Source organism: Acinonyx jubatus, chromosome D2 (assembly GCF_027475565.1).
Source record: "Acinonyx jubatus isolate Ajub_Pintada_27869175 chromosome D2, VMU_Ajub_asm_v1.0, whole genome shotgun sequence".
NCBI classification, from domain to species: domain Eukaryota; kingdom Metazoa; phylum Chordata; class Mammalia; order Carnivora; family Felidae; genus Acinonyx; species Acinonyx jubatus.
In genome coordinates this window covers 12,172,021-12,186,315 of record NC_069393.1, presented here as the reverse complement: position 1 = coordinate 12,186,315, position 14,295 = coordinate 12,172,021, and the positions used below count along the sequence as shown (strand labels likewise).

Here is a 14,295-nt window from a genome sequence, read left to right as displayed (position 1 = left end):
ATCTTTTCTCCATCCAGTATCCAGAGTTCTCTTTTCTAAATGTGATCTTCTACTAAAAATCATACATGCGCAGAGTTTAAGGAGGCAAGGTGATCAAGAAACAATGTCACCAAAAACAAACAATCCCAAACCCAAAACCCCTCCCATAAACATTTTCCAGAGAAACCATTCTTAGTGCTTAAGCTCAGAGTTGTCTTATTTTGGGGGGTTAGGTTTATGAAGGTGTAATCGACATGGAGTAAAGCTCACCAATTAATTCACCTTTTATGGTTTACAATTCAGTGACTTGCGACAAATGTAGACAGTCCTGTAACCACCACAATCGAGGTATGGCATGTTTATTTCCTTTGCCCACAAAGCTCTATTTTAAAACACAAACTGCATCACCTTAGCCCTTTTAGTAAAAGGCTGTCCGTCCGTGACTTTCCCCAAATCTGAGTAGAACCCATCCTCCTTCTCCAAGCCCTCGAGGCCCTACAGGATTCACTTCTGCTTCCTTTTCTGAACTACTGTAATAACAACTCCTCACTCAGCCCAGCCCCCGTGTGCGTCCACCCCACCTTAAGGTCGCTCACCTTGCTGTTCCTTTTACCTAAACCGACCTTCCCCTGACGTTCCATGTCATGATCTCAGCTTTTCTGATCTTTTCCAAAGTGGGCTTCACCTCACCCCAAGTGAGGGCCAATCATTTCGTCCTACTTCTTTCCTATCACAGTTTGGAATGATTTTGTTATCTTGTCTCTCTGCTCATTCATGTCTTGGGCGACCAGAAATGCAAGCAAGAATGCAAGGCTGGGACTTTGGTCCTTCTCACGTAACACTATATCCCGCGCAGCTCCCAGGATATTACCTGAGCACACAGAAGGTGCTTTCTATTAGACTGAACCATTTGGAATTGCTAACAGATGACCAGGTTTGACCTACAAAAATGGCAGCTTTAAATTGTTCGACACAATGAACATTTGCTGAATGAATTCATCGAGTGAAATCTTACATTGCTGCCACCAGGAGACCGTAGACAGTTACATTTGTGTGCAGTTAGTCTGCTCTTGCTGTGTTCACTTGATCACTTTTGATTGTAAATTGCCCCCAGAAGCACCACTGTAGTTTCCAAATTATAATTCTCCATTGCAAAAACATTCTTCTTTACTGAAACAGACAACACTAATAAACACAAAACTTAAAGGTAACACTTCTTTGAGAACATTCACGAAAAGAAATGGAACTTCTTGTGGTGCATTTGATTGACACATATCTTAACACAATAAAATTCACCCATTTCAGCTGCACAATTGCATGGGCTTTGACAAAGTCGAGTTACCCCCGCCACACCCATGATGTAGAATTTTCCATCATGATAAAAAGTTCTTTCTTTTTAAAAAGTTGGTTCCCTAGTCCCCTCCCAGCCCCAGGCAACCAGCGATCCTGCTTTCTGTCATTATCGTCTTGCTTTTTCTAGACTTTGCCTTTCAAGAATTTACACAAATGGGATCCTATGTGACGTCTTCTGTGTCTGGCTTCTTTCACTTAGCATAATACTTAAAAAAATTTGTTTAATTTAAATTCCAGCTAGTTAACATACAGTGTAATATTAGTTTCAGGTATACAAACAGTGATTCGACACTTCCATACATCACCCGGTGCTCGTTACAGCAAATCAGCACCCCACCCCCTGCCCTCTGGTGACCATCAGCTTATTCTCTATAGTTAAGCGTTTGTTTCTTGGCTTCCTTCTCGCTTTTTTCCCCTTATGCTTGTTTGTTTTGTTTCTTAAATTCCACGGGAGTGAAATCCTGTGGTATTTGTCTTTCTCTGACTGATTCATTTCACTTAGCATAATACTCTCCTGCTCCATCCACATCGCCAGAAATAGCAAGATTTCATTCTTTTCATGGCCAAGTAATATTCCATTGTATAGGTAATTTCTTCTTTATCCATTCATCAGTCAGTGGACACTTGGGCCATTTCCATATCTTGGCTATGGCAGATAATGCTGCTATAAACATCAGGGTGCACGTATCCCTTTGAATTAGTATTTTTGTATTTGGGGAGCAAACACCTAACAGTGCAATTACTGGATCATAAGGTAATTCTATTTTTAATTTTTTCAGGAGCCTCCATACTGCTTTCCACAGTGGCTGCACCAGTCTGCATTCCTACCACCAGGGCATGGCAGTTCCCCTTTCTCCGTGTCCTTGCCAACACCCGTTGTCTCTTGAGTTGTGGATTTTAGCCACTCTGACAGGTGTGAGGTGATATCTCCGTGTGGTCTTGATCTGTATTTCCCTGATGAGTGATTTTGAACATCTTTTCATGGGTCTGTTGGCCATCTGTATGTCTTCCTTGGAGAAATGCCTACTCATGCCTTCTGTCCATTTCTTAATTGGATTATTCCTCTTGCGGGTATTGAGTTTGATCCGTGGTTTATATGTTTGGGATACTAACCTTCTATCAGATATGTCATTTAGCATAATACTTTTGAGAGTAATCCACTACTGTGTCAGTAGTTTATTCCTCTTACTTCTGGCTAATTTTTAACTTTCATACTTTTTGGTGGCAGCCATCTTGTGGATCATTCTCCGCTTCCCAGGAGGCAGGTGGTGTCCTTTTGAGGTGGTTTTGAGGCCACGGCACCGAGAGGCGGTGAGGCACAGTGAGAGAGCCACTGTATGCGGCAGGACCCCCCCGACACACGTGCTGCCTGGGCTGCTCCCGTTAGGAGACCTTGAGCAAGCTGCTGGGCCCCTCACCTGTCTCCTCAGCAGCGGTTAGGCTGATGAGACTACCGCCTCAGGGCTTCTGTGAGGGTCACATCAGTTCGTGTGTGAAAAGTCAGCAGAGTGTCTGGGACAGGGAAAGTGCCTGAAAAACGGTACCACGGCTGGGCTTTGGGGGCCATAGAAGATCCTGTCTCTCCACCACGTCTCTAGCTTCCTTTTTCATTTTCTACGCAACCTTTTACCCAACTCAGCTTCTCAATCCCTAAACGACAAAGCAGTGGAAAGGGAAAAGACCTGGATGGAGGCTTCCGTTTGCTTCTTTGAGAATTGAGCTCTACGTTTCCCTCATTCGTATTCGGTTGACTCGCGAGGCCTCTTGCCTAAGTGACTCTGAACTTCTTCTCTCGAATCTAACTGCTGACCTACATACAGTGCTTCAGGGGTAAGTAATGTAATGGCCCCCAGCATATGGCCTTCAGCGATCAAGTTCACAGTCAGGGCATCCCTTTGAGCAGACCAGCAAAGTGAACAGAGGTTCCATCCCCGGGTCCTGCAACTGGATGCAAGAATAGGGGTGGCAGGACGTGGTGGTGGCACAATTAGTGTCCGGCTGGTGGCTTCTCTCACATCGACTCAACTCCCCCCGGACTCCTCTGCCTGAACAGTGGAGGACATTAGAGACCATCTTGCCTCCTCTGTGTCCCTGGTGCCGGCTCCATCTTGCTGTATTCTCCATCCCGCTGACCACTCTCCCTCTGCCTCCTGAGCTGGCTTCTCGTCCCCTCTCCTACCTTAAATCACACCAAGGCTCAAGGCAACCAAAACCAATGCTTGCTTTTGTGCAGACCATTCCCAGATCTAACCCTGTGGTCCAGGCACCCCCACAAGATTTCATAGTTATTTACTACTATTTGATAAATATCCCATTAAAATTTTGATACCAAATGTCCTAAACTTGACCCATTACTTTCCCTGCACACCAGCTACGGTTCTGGCTCGGGCACCTTCCTTCTGATATCTGAGAGAAGAAACAACAAAGGTCTATTTGGTGTAGAGAGACAGGTCCCAAAGGTGCGGTTAGAACTGTAAAAGCTGTGGATGGAACTGGAGGGTATTATGCTAAGTGAAATTAGTCAGAGAAAGACAAAAATCATATGACTTCACTCATATGAGGATTTCAAGAGACAAAACAGATGAACATAACGGAAGAGCAACAAAAATAATATAAAAACAGGGAGGGGGAAAAAGAGAAGAGACTCATAAATATGGAGAACAAACTGAGGGTTACGGGAGGGCTTGTGGGAGGGGGGATGGGCTAAATGGGGAAGGGGCACTAAGGAATCTACTCCTGAAATCATTATTGCCCTACATGCTAACTAACTTGGATGTAATTTTAAAAAAGAAAAAAGAAAATTAAAAAAAAGAAACTGGAAAAGCAGGGGGCCAAGTCTCTCCAGGAGCTGAAGCATCAGTCCCCTGGTTCAAGCCTCTTTTATTTTTGCAAATTGTCTAACAAGAGCAAGCACACACGACATAGTATTTGGCATCTGCACAGTCATCCACCTGCATTCCATACCAGGTCACGACTACATCCGGCGCCAGATGAAACATTCTTACCCCCAGGCCTGGCACCCGTACGAAGTCCTGGAGAGAACGAGCAGTCCCGATGGCCTTCCGTCCTGGGGATGAAACTGCTTTCAGTTTCTTGCTGCTCCGTCCCTTTCCTTCAGGACATCCTTACGGTGCCTCCAGCTTCCTGTTCTCCAACGATTTGGCATTCTTATTTCCATTCAAGGAAGCAGACTGTCACCAGGTTTGCCGTTCATTCTTTTGGACTCTCTCTCGAGTCCCTCTCCTCTCTCTCCTCACTGTCACCATCATCATGCTAGCTAATATTTCCTGAGTGTCTCTTGCCCAGATGACGATGGGCGTACCACCTTGCTTAATCCAAACAGCCACTGTATGCGCAAGTTGCTATTACCCTATTTCACAGACGGCCCAGGTCTAATTGCTGTTGTGCAAGCTCTTTCTAGGATGTCCTCTCTCCGTATCCTTCTGGAATCTCACACTTCCTCTGAAGTACTCAGGGAGCCCTATGTTGCTTTTTAAATTTTTTTTATTTATTTTTTTTTAATTATTATTTTTTAATGAAATTTATTGTCAAACTGTTCTCCATACAACACCCAGTGCTCATCCCAACAGGTGCCCTCCTCAATGCCCATCACCTTTCCCCGCCCTCCCACCCCCCATCAACCCTCAGTCTATACTCAGTTTTTAAGAGTCTCTTATGGTGTGGCTCCCTCCCTCTCTAACTTTTTTTTTCCTTCCCCTCCCCCATGGTCTTCTGTTAAGTTTCTCAGGATCCACATAAGAGTGAAAACATATGGTATCTGTCTTTCTCTGTATGACTTATTTCACTTAGCATAACACTCCCCAGTGTAATTTTTATTTTAATGTTTATTTATTTTTGAGAGAGAGAGACAGAGAGAGAGAGACAGTGTGAGTGGGGGAGGGGCAGAGAGAAAGGGAGACACAGAATCTGAAACAGGCTCCAGGCTCCTAGCTCACAGAGCCTGATGCGGGGCTTGAACTCACAAGCCCTGAGATCATGACTTAAGTTGAAGTCAGATGCTTAACCAAGTCGACGCTTAACCAACTAAGCCACCCAGGGACCGCACCCTATGTTGCTTTTTTTTTTTTTTTTAATTTTTTTTTAACGTTTATTTTTGAGACAGAGAGAGACAGAGCATGAACGGGGGAGGGTCAGAGAGAGGGAGACACAGAATCTGAAACAGGCTCCAGGCTCTGAGCCGTCAGCCCAGAGCCTGACGTGGGGCTCGAACTCACGGACCGCGAGATCGGGGCCTGAGTCGAAGTCGGCCGCTCAACCGACTGCGCCACCCAGGCGCTCCTATGTTGCTTTTTGAAGCCTCTTATGGCTTCACTGTCTCACACAGGTTTCTCTTTTATTTTTTTTAATTTTTTAAATTTTATTTTAGAGAAATAAAATTATTTATTATCCACAGTGAGTATGGAGCCCGACTGGGGGCTCAATCCCACAACCCTGATCGTGACCTGAGTGAAATCAAGGGTCAGACACTCAACCAACTGAGCCACCCAGGCGCCCCTGGTCTCCCTTTTCACTAAATGTCCATTACACTGTGTACCAGTGCCCCAAAGCTAGGACAAAATTGTTCTTGGGTGATCAATTTATTAAAATCATTAAAAGTTAATTTTTCTCTCATTATGAGAAGGATACATGCTCTTAATAGTCAATTTAAAAGGTAGGAAACGATTATCACTATCTAGACTGCTTTCTGTGTTATGCATACCTTTTTCTCGCCCGTGTTTATCTTGTGTTTGTGATCTGCTACTGTAAAATATGTATCGCCATGTTTGTCACCAACATCATCTGAAATTACTGAATAATAATGTACCATCAAGTGAACTTACACATTTTCTGTATGACTGGATTAAGGGAGAATAGAGTGCATGAAGTAAAATGAGTTATCTGACACGGAACAGGCAATAAAAAGACGATCACATAATCACATAATCACATAAATCAACTGATTTATGTCTTGTTAAAGGCTTTAAGTGGAAGGAAGTCTGTTCTTTTTACTTCCCAGATTACTTAGTACAGTACTGTGCTCATACAAAATGCTCAGTCATTTTGAGGGCAATAGCTTTCTTTCCCCCTCACCATGAAGTACGGTATGCTTACTGCAAAACCTCCAGAAAATAAAGAGGAACATACTGAAGGCAGTCTCAGTCCTCAGAAAGAGGCACTTTAAACACTGTCAGCGCTTTTCTTTGAATCTAGATTTTCTGTTTTCTACGTGCACGCAAGCAAGCACACACACAAAGCCGAACACCTACGGAAACAAATCCCAGTCGCTCAGAATTGTCCCCGACGCTGTATGAAATGTGGCACGACAGCTCCCTCCACAATGGAAAAGTTCTTTTGCTGGGACAGAAAGGCAGTATGCAATAGGGTCAGGCTCTCCAACATAAGAAACTTGGTAAATATGCTCAGCGTGAGAAAACAAAAACAGAAGGCCTTCCGTCCTAGCTAATTAAGGTTCAAAATAAACTCATTTATCCTAGAACTAGAGACGAAGCAAGTTTGAGGGTGAGTGGCAAATTGGGGGCATCAGCCCTTAAGTTTTCCACATTTTTTAAAACGTTTACTTATTTTTGAGAGAGAGAGAGAGAGAGAGAGAGAGAGAGACACGGGGAAAGAGAGAGAGACAGAGTGTGAGTGGGGGAGGGGCAGAGAGAAAGGGAGACACAGAATCTGAAACAGGCTCCAGGCTCCGAGTTGTCAGCACAGCGCCCAGCGTGGGGCTCGAACCCACAGACCGCGAGATCATCACCTGAGCCGAAGTCGTAGGCTTAACTGACAGAGCCACCCAGGCGCCCCTTAAATTTTTCACATTTTAAAGTGAAGGGTTTCTTGGGCTCCCAGCAGAACCTTTGGGGCGTCCGCAGGTGGTGCGCTGCACACTGCGTGCGGTTTAGAGCGAGAACAGGAAGTGAGCGCTGGAGGGGGAACCAGGTACATCCGGTCTCTCCCCTAACTAACTGCCATGAGTGACACTCCTAGTCACTCTCTGTAAGACAGACGGTTGCTATTAATAATGGGCATAGCTTTTTTATTTCACATATTACTTTCTTTTCATATGGATCTTGAAAAAGTCACAGATAAAAGCTACATTCATTTCCTAGTACTTAACAATAGCTAGTTAGAGAAGCCTAATATCCTCCCACATTTTTGTCTTGCTCCAGTCTTATGATTTCCCAAAATAGATATATTATTGGAAGAAAAAGAGTTCACGGGCAAAATGTCTCACTTTTCTTGATTCAGCTAATAATACTTCTGCTTTTGCTTAGGATAAGATTGATTTTCCCAGTCTACTAATAAACCATGTGATAGCAAAATGCCTTTAGTATTTTTTATGCCAGGAAATGCCTTTGACATTTTAAAGAATTGGGAAGCTATTTCAGATAGGTCATCATCGTGTGCATAAAGATTAATTTATTCATATGAAATGTTCAATAACAAGAAAAGGCTGATTTAAATAAAACCATTTCACAGTTATTTTTTTGGTTCCAGACATTGATTTCTTGTAAGAAATAAAGTGCCTGTGTACATGAAGCAAAGCTAAAAGAACAGTAAACATATATTGATTGGGTCTAGCCAAGTAAGCAGCATCTTTGGTTTTATAGACAGCGTTAACTCATCATTAACTGTGTTTAAACGCTTATAATGAAGCCTTGATCCCAACAAACCAGAGTCCAGGGCCGGATGGCTTTCCAGGGGAATTCTACCAAACATATAAAGAAGAGTTAACACCTATTCTTTTGAAGCTGTTCCAAAAATGGAAATGGAAGGAAAACTTTCAAACTCATTCTACGAGGCCAGCATTTACCTTGATTCCAAAACCAAAGACCCCACTAAAAAAGGAGGACTAAAGACCAGTTTCCCTGATGAACATGGATGCAAAAATTCTCAACAAGATACTAGCCAACCGGATCCAACACTATGTTAAAATAATTCCACCACGATCAAGTGGAATTTATTCCTGGGATGCAGGGTTGGTTCAGTATCTGCAAATTCAATCAACGTGATATACCACATTAATAAAAGAAAGAATAAAAACCATGTAATCCTCTCAATAGATGCAGAAAAAGCATTTGACAAAATACAGCATCCTTTCTTGATAAAAAAAAAACTCGGGAAAGTAGAGATAGAAGGATCATACCTCAAGATCATAACGGCCATATATATACAAAAGACCCACCGCTAATATCATCCTCAATGGGGAAAAACTGAGAGCTTTCCCCCTAAGGTCAGGAACAAGACAGGGATATCCACTCTCACCACTATTATTCAACATAGTATTGGAAATCCTAGCCTCAGCAATCAGACAACACAAAGAAATAAAAGGCATCCAAGAGACTCTTAAAAACTGAGAACAAACTGAGGGTTGATGGGGGGTGGGAGGGAGGGGAGGGTGGGTGATGTGTATCGAGGAGGGCACCTTTTGGGATGAGCACTGGGTGTTGTATGGAAACCAATTTGACAATAAATTTCATATATTGAAAAAAAAAACCACAAGAAATAAAAGGCATCCAAATAGGCAAGGAGGAAGTCAGACTTCTACTCTTCGCAGACAACATGATACTGCACATGGAAAACCAAACAACTCTGGCAAAAAACTACTAGAACGGATCCATGAATTCAGCAAAGTCACAGGATATAATTCAATGTACAGAAGTCAGTTGCATTTCTATACACTAATAATGAAGCAGTAGAAAGGGAAATCAAGGAATCGATCCCATTTTCAACTGCACCAAAAACCATAAAATACCTAGGAATAAACCCAACCAAAGAGGTAAAATATCTATACATTGAAAACTATAGAAATCTTATGAAAAAAAACTGAAGAGGACACAAAGAAATGTAAAAACATCCCATGCTCATGGATTGGAAGAATAAATATTGTTAAAATGTTGATAATAGGGGCACCTGGGTGGCTCAGTTGGTTAAGCATCTGACTTTGGCTCAGGTCATGATCTCACAGTTTGTGAGTTTGAGCCCTGTATCGGGTGAGCTGGAGCCCCACTTCTCTCTTTCTCCATCTTTTTCTTTCCCTCTGCCCCTCATGGGATTCTCTCTGTCTCTCTCTGTCTCTCTCTGTCTCTCTCTCTCCCCTCACTCACTTCTGCCCTCCCTCTCAAAAAAAAAAAAAAGTCAATACTACCCAAAGCAATGTAACTATTCAATGCAATCCCTATCAAAATAACACCAGCATTCTTCACAGAGCTAGCACAAACAATCCTAAAATGTGTATGGAACCAGAAAAGACCCCGAATAGCCGATGCAATCCTAAAAAAGAAAACCAAAGTGGGAGGCATCATAATTCCGGGCTTCAGGATGTATTACAAAGCTGTAATCATCAAGACAGTATGGTACTGGCACTAAAACAGATACTCAGATCAATGGAACAGAATAGAGAACCCAGAAATGGACCCGTAAATGTATGGCCAACTAATCTTTGACAAAGCAGGAAAGAATATCTGATGGAAAAAAGTCTCCACAGCAAGTGGTATTGGGAAAATTGGACAGAGACATGCAGAAGAATGAATCTGGACCACTTTCTTACACCATACACAAAAATAACCTCAAAATGGATGAAAGACCTAAATGTCAGACAGAAAACCATCAAAATTCTAGAGGAGAAAACAGGCAACAACCTCTTTGACCTCAGCCGCAGCAACTTCTTACTTGACATGTTTCCAGAGGCAAGAGAAACAAAAGCAAAAATGAACTATTGGGACCTCATCAAGATAAAAATCTTCTGCACAGAAAAGGGAACAATCAGCAAAACTAAAAGGCAACCAACAGAATGGGAGAAGATATTTGCAAATGACATATCAGATAAAGGGTTAGTATCAAACTCAACACCAAAAAAAGGAATAATCCAGTGAAGAAATGGGCAAAAAACATGAATAGACACTTCTCCAAAGAAGACATCCAGATGGCTAACAGATACATGAAAAGATGCTCAACATTGTTCATCATCTGGGAAATACAAATCCAAAACAAAATGAAATAACACCTCATACCTGTCAGAATGGCTAAAATTAACACCTTAGAAAAAACAGATGTTTCCAAGGATGTGGAGAAAGGAACACTTTTGCACTGTTGGTGGGAATGAAAAATGGTGCAGCCCCTCTGGAAAATAGAATAGAGGTTCCTCAAAAAATTAAAAATGGAAACTACCCTATCACCCAGCAATTGCATCACTAGGGATTTATCTAAAGGATACAAAAATGCTGAGTCGAAGGGGCACATGCACCCCAGTGTTTATAGCATCACTATCAACATTAGCCGAAGTATGGAAAGAGCCCAAATGTCCATCAACTGCTGAATGAAGAAGATGTGGCATACACACACACAATGGAGTATTACTCGGCATCAAAAAGAATGAAATCTTGCCATTTGCCACAATGTGGATGGAACTAGAGGATATTATGCTAAGTGAAATAAGTCCGGCAGAGAAAGACAAGTATCGTATGATTTCACTCATATGTGGAACTTACGAAGCAAAACAAATGAACATAGGGGAAAGGGAGCAAAAGTAAGATAAAAACAGAGAGGGAAGCAAACCCTAAGAGACTCTTTTAATGTTTATTTATTTTTGAGAGGGGCAGGAGAGAGAGAGAGAGAATGAGTGAGGGAGGGGCAGAGAGATAGAGAGGGACAGAAGATCCAAAGTGGGTTCTGTGCTGACAGCATGGAGCCTGATGCAGGCCTCAAACTCACTAACCATGAGATAATGACCTAAGCAGAAGATGGACGCTCAACCAACTGAGCCACCCAAGCACCCCATGAGACTCTTAAATACAGAGATCAAACTGAGGGTTGCTGGAGGGGTGTTAGTGGGGTGGGAGTGATGGGCTAAATGGGTGACCGGCATTAAGGAGGGCATTGGTTGGGATAAGCACTGGGTGTTATATGTAGGTGATGAATCACTAAATTCTACTCCTGAAATCATTATTACACTATATGTTAACTCACTTGGATGTAGTAAATTAAACAACATATATATATGGGGTGCTTGGGTGGCTCAGTCCGGGAAGCCTCTGACTTTGGCTCAGGTCATGATCTCGAAGTCCATAAGTTCAAGACCTGCATCAGGCTCTGTGCTGACAGCTCCGAGCCTGGAGTCTGCACCAATTCTCTGTCTCCCTCTATCTCTATCTCTCCCCCACTGATACTCTGTCTCTCCCTCTCAAAAATAAATAAACATTAAAAAAAATTTAATTAAAAAAAATTTTTTAAAAGAAACCTTGAAATTGAAATAGGAGTTTTGTTCCTTAGTCTCATAAATATTTTCTGACTCCTTTGTCCTAAATTCCCTGCCTGATAATCACCATTCTCAGGGAAGAAAGGGACATGATAAGCGATAAATCTATATTGAAGCATGTTTTCAATCTAAAAAGTTCACACACATCTTATTTCTGGTAAGCCTGGAAACTGCAGAGAAAACTGAAGGCAGTAAAACCTTTAATAAAGAAATCAGTATTTACGTATTCAGGATGTTGCTATATTTTAAAAAGACTTTCTTTCTTATCACCATGTTTTTTAAATTTATTTACTTTTTCTGATTTCCCAAAACTAAGCTAATTACTTTGGGGATTGTTTCACATTTATCTTCCCGTTCAGACAATAAGCCTCGTGACTTCATTCCCAGCACTTTCCTCATAGTCTAAGTAAATACAGACTTCTATATATTTCCAGCCTGCACTACTACTTGGAGTAAGGAGTTTCTAAGTTTACTGCTCTCATTTTATATACTCAAACATTTTTTTCAAACTTCTAGGGATGCCCCTTCGTCTCATTATTCTAGGGTTTGGTAAGCAGAAGGGGGTGTCTCCTCGTGTACTCTCTCCGCAGCTGTCCAGATTTCGATCACGCCCTCAGATCTCTACCTTTCTCATAGGTGAGTCCCAGCATACGGGCTGTCCACAAAGCCAGTTCCAATTGCCCTTGTCATTTCGCTTAGGTGGAGGATGGTGGCCACGACTGTCCTTCCCAGGATGCCTGTGGATAAGAGGAAATAAAGATAGTGGTGGGGGCACCTGGGCGGCTCAGTCGGTTGAGCGTCCAACTTCAGCTCAGGTCACGATCTCACTGCTCACGGGTTTGAGCCTCGTGTCGGGCTCTGTGCTGACAACTCAGAGCCTGGAGCCTGCTCTGGATTCCATGTGTCCCTCTCTCTCTGCCCCTCCCCCCCTAAAAAATAACAAAACATTTTTAAAAATTTAAAAAAGAGAGAGATAGTGATGATAATACCTTAAAGTAGTAGCCTGAGCTGCTCCCACCCCTTAGGTAACTTTCCACCACTGGCGTAGAGGCTGGTGGTACTGAGATTGCACAGGGCTTCGTGGGATGTTGGCTGGAGTTCTCCTTCCAAACATCCAGGACATAATCTTTTCTCTTTTGCCTCTCCTTCAGAATCTTCTTCCATAAAAGATCCCCTTAAGTGCAGAAGGAAAGCTATTCTGAGCATGACAATTGTCCTGCTGTTGTGTCCGGGCGGAAACCCTCAGTGAGCTCTTGCGATGGGCACCTATCTGGTGCTGAGTGCTGATGGCCCTGTGAAGCTCCATGCTCTTAACACCAATGCTCATTACTTCATGCACATCCCAGCATGTAACCAAAGATCCCCAAACTTTAGGACTTCCCACGTCCCTTTCTCTCCAACCTTCCCCTCTTCCCAACGTTGTTAGCCTCGTAGCCTCAAGGGTCCAGCCCAGAATACACAATGTACCACATTCCATGGTTGCAAGTAAAGCACAGATCATTGCAAACATTACCTCATCCTTCACATTAGCTTGGTGAAAATTAATATGCACTTAGGAGTTTTATAGGTATGACTCTCAGTTTCAGTTCATCTAATTCATCCTGACACCTACCTTTAATCTAACTCTGGAGCTATTTCTCCCAGCTCCTTTGAGATAAAAGGCCCCGGACCCCCAGTCTTCCAGGAAGCCATCTTCAGGTCAAGCAGTTTCCTTGTTCTGGATGGAGATATTCTCTGTCTTGGACATTTGTCATCCTGAAAGCAACGTATTTCATTCGTGTCCATCCTCGTCTTCTGGTGGACACATTTCCCATAGTTTCAAGTCATGGTATCTCTAAAACAATTCATATTCCTTTCATTGTTAAACCCCGTCTCCGGAGCTCTCCTCTGTAGCCTATAATCTTCATTCAATTCGTCTAGGAGGTCTTAGACCCTAAGTACACATCTCTCTTCATCATTTCTCATTAACAAATTTAGAATGATGAATATTTTATTTTTCACATCATAGATCTTTATTCTTTCAAGGGGAGGCATTCTCCTAGAACTGCTCAGAGTGTTCCTGGTAAGGGCACATAATGGATAGATTAAGACATTGTTTGGCATTGATTTTTACATCTTTCCTGATGTACTGAGCAGTGTAGATGACAGGAGCAGCTTTATCAAGCACCAACTGAAACCCAAATGTGGGAGTCAAAGGGCCTCACCGGCAGCTCTCAAAGAGGCCCTCTTCACTGGCAACCAGAGGGATGACGGACCTGAAACCAGAGGTGAGCCTTCATGAAGAGTGGCAGAACTTCGGACAAGGTGAATCCTCTGCCTGGGCAAATCCCTTTGACAGGGTTGGGGCTCCACAGGAAAGGAGAGGGGCTGTGAGGCATGGAGCACGGACCCTGTTAGACACTCAAGGACCTTAATCACCCAGTTTTCCCCAAGCCCTCTGGACCTACAGAGGTGGCCCACTCCCTTGTTGGAAGACAGAAGAACTTCTCCTTGCTTGACAACTATACAGAAGCTTCCAATGAATCGAGTATCTTACAAAATAATGCTGGCCCTGCTCAGAATTCGCCCCCTTCTCTCCTGGCCACCAGCCAATTCTAGGATCACATTTTAGTATGAGTCAAATGCAGACGTGCAGGGTTTGCTAAGGGAAGAGAGGAATGTGAGGCAAAGGAGCTGCAGGATCTGGCTGATGTATACCA

The 14,295-nt window shown here is 43.0% G+C and overlaps 1 long non-coding RNA gene across 1 annotated transcript in view; it reads right to left on the bottom strand.

Annotated features, from left to right (window-relative positions):
• LOC113596508 (uncharacterized) overlaps positions 1–14,295 on the bottom strand; it is a 111,215-nt gene that overhangs the window by 51,497 nt on the left and 45,423 nt on the right. Inside the window, exon 5 of the long non-coding RNA XR_008292413.1 lies at positions 12,222–12,333. This is a non-coding gene — a long non-coding RNA (uncharacterized LOC113596508). The remainder of the gene's footprint in view (positions 1–12,221; positions 12,334–14,295) is intronic.